The sequence below is a fragment of the Trachymyrmex cornetzi genome, unplaced genomic scaffold, assembly GCF_001594075.2.
Source record: "Trachymyrmex cornetzi isolate Tcor2-1 unplaced genomic scaffold, Tcor1.1 scaffold1121, whole genome shotgun sequence".
Taxonomy (NCBI): Eukaryota; Metazoa; Arthropoda; class Insecta; order Hymenoptera; family Formicidae; genus Trachymyrmex; species Trachymyrmex cornetzi.
The window spans coordinates 261554-266586 of NW_017295678.1; the positions used below are offsets into that span (position 1 = coordinate 261554).

General features: G+C 34.9%; 1 long non-coding RNA gene across 1 annotated transcript; it reads left to right on the forward strand.

The window, feature by feature from the left end:
- The first annotated feature begins 2241 nt into the window (after nucleotides 1-2241).
- LOC108764118 (uncharacterized) lies at nucleotides 2242-3808 on the forward strand. The gene is made up of 3 exons (XR_001940255.1): nucleotides 2242-2301; nucleotides 2473-2528; nucleotides 3745-3808. It is a non-coding gene; the product is annotated as an uncharacterized LOC108764118 (long non-coding RNA).
- Nucleotides 3809-5033: the final 1225 nt, after the last annotated feature.

Here is a 5033-nt window from a genome sequence, read left to right on the forward strand (position 1 = left end):
ATGCTGTGTGAATTCAGCATAACGCAATATGCCAATCAGATCTAAAGCTGGAAACACAATAGACACAGGCAATAGTCACAGGCAACAGGGAATAACGAGCCGTCCAATCAGAGCTCTGGGATATAATATCGAACTTATACCCCAAAACTCTGATTGGACGGCTCGTTATTCCCTGTTGCCTGTGCCTATTGCCTGTGTCTATTGTGTTTCCAGCTTAAGGGTGTCGTCACATGCAGCCCGTATTCCGTAATCCGCACCGAATGTCCGCAAAAGTTACTACCATGAAGTAAGATATAAAGAGACTCCACTCCGTAAAATAAAAGTGGACCGATTTTAGGTTTCGAGTTTAACTTCCGAATCTCGACACTCACAGCGCTCGTGAAATTAGTAGTGCTGCGCATAATGAGTGTGCCGTAAGAAAAGTGTCACGAACATAACCTGCCTCCTCATCGACCTCCTATTGACTGCTTGGAAACGTGAGTCAAAAATTAAAAAGAAGAAGAAGAACCTGTCTCCTCCAAAATTTTAACTACGTTATGTTCGACTAAAAAAAACGCAACGAAGCGGATTGCCAGAAACTGAGCTTACGTAAATGTTTATTTTATTTATATTTTAAAAATTATAACACTTTCGTAATCCGAAAAATCCGCGTTAGCTCTTTTGTATTGTTAAATTGTGTAATCTATATGAAATTGTTGTGCATGTTACTCGCAAATTATACAATGATGTTTTAGTGGAAATAGAGATACATGATGGATTGCCCTAGAGCAACAACGTTCAATGCAGATTTTAATTTTGTATGGCTATTGGAGCATCTTCATCTACTTCAATTGCCATCGGATAATTGGATTCATTCAAGGACAAAGAAATCACTGCGTTTCCACCAACTTAAACGTACTAGCAATTTCAGAAAGAAAGTAATTGTGCATTCGAACCTGAGAGTTACTGTTCTTATGAATGGCTTGACCTATCCTTTGTCAAAATATATGTATGTCACATGCATGGTTAAATTAAAAAATCTTCTCAACGATGTGGATAGGTTGAATCTTTGATAGCAACTGAAAATGATGTAAACTGTATATACAGGGTCCGCCAAAAGTACCGGGACGGTCTAATAACTTTTGAAAGAATTAAATTTTCAAAAATCGCCGAAACACGTGATTCGATTTTTCAAACAAGCTATCTTTTGAGGGGGGAAATCCCCATCATCATTTTTAACGTTACTACGACTAAATGCTTAAAAATGAAATATCCACGCGAAAAACGCTCGCAGCGCCATCTACAACCAGTGGTCTGAATTCGTCTCGAAAATACCTTTCAAACGAGCCCCCACTCGACCCATGTTGCCATTTAAGATTTTTGGCCCCCCTCGTGCCCCTCATCCTCCTTGAGGTTGGGGGGGCCGAAATCCCCCCTCAAAAGATAGCTTGTTTGAAAAATCGAATCACGTGTTTCGGCGATTTTTGAAAATTTAATTCTTTCAAAAGTTATTAGACACTCCCGATACTTTTGGCGGACCCTGTATAGTACAACGCACTACTAATTTGTATATGATGTTATACTTATGACGTTAGAATATCACAGTGACTACTCAGGAACCTTAATAATTTGTAATTATACATAGAATTGAATAATAAATAAGCAGTACAGTCGAATCTTGTAAAAACATCATTTATTTTAAATATAAAAATAAATTTTCATAATTGTATTTTACATTTTATTATTTTGTATGACATCAATTCTTTTCCTTTTGTTTCTTATCACATTTCTTTCTTCGTTTTTTCTTTTATTAATTGCCTTTACTTCATTTGATTTGACTTCAGTTTTTTTTATCTCTTTACAAGATGTCAGTTTAGCAGCTTTCCTTCTCTCTCGAGTCCGCTGATTTTGCATGTTGTTATTCTTATTTTCTTGTTTACAAATAAAATAAATTCGAGTTGTTAGATAGAAGCGAATAACGCCGTGAGTTAAAACCATGTCGTGTTTGCAACATCCAACTAGTGGTAAAGATCGTACATTCTCCAAAATTTTTGTAATTTCAAAAAGAGTATTCGCATTTAATTCATTACTATTAAGAATATTCAAGGTTGCTTTTTCAAGGATTGAAATCAAAATCAAAAGGTTGACTGAAGGATTGATGAGATTGCCCTTGGACTTAAGCGAAATAAGCTTGTAGCTTTTTGGAACTAATTCTGATGAAGACAATTGCAGTGTTGCTATGCAGTTCTTGCATAGCACACGCTTCTGGCCAATATAAAAACACGCGAACCGTGACGTTTTTCTTGCCACGTAACCAGCTATGTATGCGACTACATATTCCGAAGTAGTACATGTAAAATAATCATGATCTTCAACAATGGACGCTGCTTCTGAGATAACTTCTACATTTATTGCACGATCCAATATAGTATCTATTTGAGCATCCCACTGAGTATTTCTTTCTGTTATGTCCATAATATCTTTAATTTTCAGCAGAACTTCCAGTATTTCTCCACCAGAGATGTTACTTCCTTTTGGAGGCTTCACAAGTGAGTATGTCGATACTAGCCGGTACATTTGTATAAATAACGTAGAATCTGGATGGTCATTCGATCCACAGCAGCTGCGCATCATTCCAAAAAATAGCTTTAACAAAAACATTTCTTTAAATATAATGGCAATACAAATAGTCTAAAATTTTGTTTATTGGATAAATTTTGGAAATAATATTAAAGATATAATGAAATTCTTACAACTACACTTTAAATTTTTAATAACAAATACATGAAATTAATAAAAAACCGAAATGTTGATTCTTCGATTCAATCGATACAGAAAAAAATGCTTTCAGCCTTTGAGCAATGTACGAAATTTCATTCAATAAACAATTTTACTATTTCTTAATTATTTGATTAGATTTTTTTGTTAAACCTCTAAACTATCTCGATTGAGTCTCGCTGTCATTAAATAATCAAATCCGTAGTCTTCCGTCAGATACTGACAAACTTCAAGAGTACCTTTCAATGATACTTTAAATCCATGACATGTAGAGTCGGACATGAAATGGAACCCTTTCTCCTTAACTTCCGTTTCCCAGGTATTTATGTACATCAAAAATTCTTCCACTATCTGTAACAATTGAGATTAAAAAATAAAATTTGATATGTTCAAGTAAGTGGAACAAAGCATCTATTTAGGTTGAACATAATCAATTATACCTTCCATGCTTCATTATCCAGCTTCATAGCATCTTTTGGTGTTCGGCAATTCATAGCTTTAATGAGCTTTTTTATTCTAGAGCAGAACAATTGCATCGATATAGAATCATGTAGTTCATTACATTCCTCTTGAAATAGTTGCATGGATTCTGCCACTCCAAAAAACTGAAATTATAGTATATTACAGGATCATCTAATAATTCTAATATATAATAAACATTTTAATTGTGTGTGAAGGTCGAGTAAATATACCTGAAATGCTAGTGCAACGTTCATTTTTTGATAATACCGAGGCTCAATGTGGTCGATGGTTAACTTGTGAACAACTTTTAAGTTGAAACCTGTAGGATTCTCGCTTTTTAACAAAGCATACCAATGTGAAAGCTTTATCACGCCATCAGGTGTCTTTGAACAAAAATATAATTTATTTATTATATTGTAGTGTCTGTGTTGAATCGTCCCTTGTGCCATACATACTTGTGGATATAGCGATTCTTACCCATGTTTCTGTATGTTTGATTATAAAATTGCGTAAACATTTCACCAGATGTGGAAAATCCGAAATAAACCATAACCGACGAGATGGGTCAACGATGTGTTCACAACTCACGTTTTCTTCGGTTATTCCAAATTTAACCCACATCGAGCGATTCCATGTGGCTCCATCGGTTGTAATTACATCTACATGTAATCCTGCCTGTTCTACAAGTATGATGCACTCTACAATGAGCTGATGAAGAACTGTTGCGGAGGCACAACCTTTGCTGAGGAAACAGGCTAGAGATTGGACCCATTTGCCTTGAAATGGTTGGAACATCATTACAAGTGCATGATCGCCTTTTTTCCCCTTCTGGTGTAGGGGAGTGTACTTTCCTAAATTAGTGAATCCTTGTATTTCCAATCGTGCACGACTAAAAGATACTGCCTCCGATAATTTCATCTCATCAATTAATAAGACTCCTGTAATTATACAATGAAAATAACTGCATTAAAAACAAATAATAATTAGAATGTCAAAAATAAATTCTTGTAACATATAAAGATACAATACCATGAGTTTCTCTGCTGTTCATATGTACAGTCTTTTCTTTCAATACATGGAATGTACTTTCTTGAAATCCATACGTACCCTTGATGGTTTGAATATACCGATCAAGAGTTGTACTACTCGGTAAAACAAGGATATTGTGATTACGAATATGCTCATATGCTTTTCTACTTTTTATTCTCAAAAGAAGACATTCGAAAATCCACTGGTTAGTGTACCTTATACCTTTACGTCCCTTTAGTCGTGATGCAGATAAACACGCACGAACTGCTATCTTTTGATTGTCAGGCAAATTTGTTATCGCTTGTTCTACAGCTTCCGTGTTTGCTTTAGCACATAATTGTTGCAAGCTTCTTATTTTTAATTGAAATTCTTTTTAATCTTGTGAAAAATCAAAATAGAAGTACCAAGGAGAATGTTTTTCAAATTATAAATATTGGTTTAAAATTACCTTCGCCCGCAATCTAATATTACGTTTAAGAGCATTTTTTAGTTTCTTTAATCCTTTTGTACATTTCACTTTTAGTGTCTTATTAGTATTTCGCAATTTCCTCATAACTTGCGTCCGTCTTTTAGTACATATTTTACACCTTTGTGTTTGGGGGCCACTCTTGCTTTTCAATACATAACCGCTACACTCGATGGTTCTATGAAATAATAAACCCATGGTATTTAACTGTTTTAAACATTACGTCTTATATAACATATGGCAATATCCTTACTTTCCTTCAGTCCCTATTCCTACTCCACCACAAGGGAGTAGAGTTGAAACTCGTCTAAGAACAGCA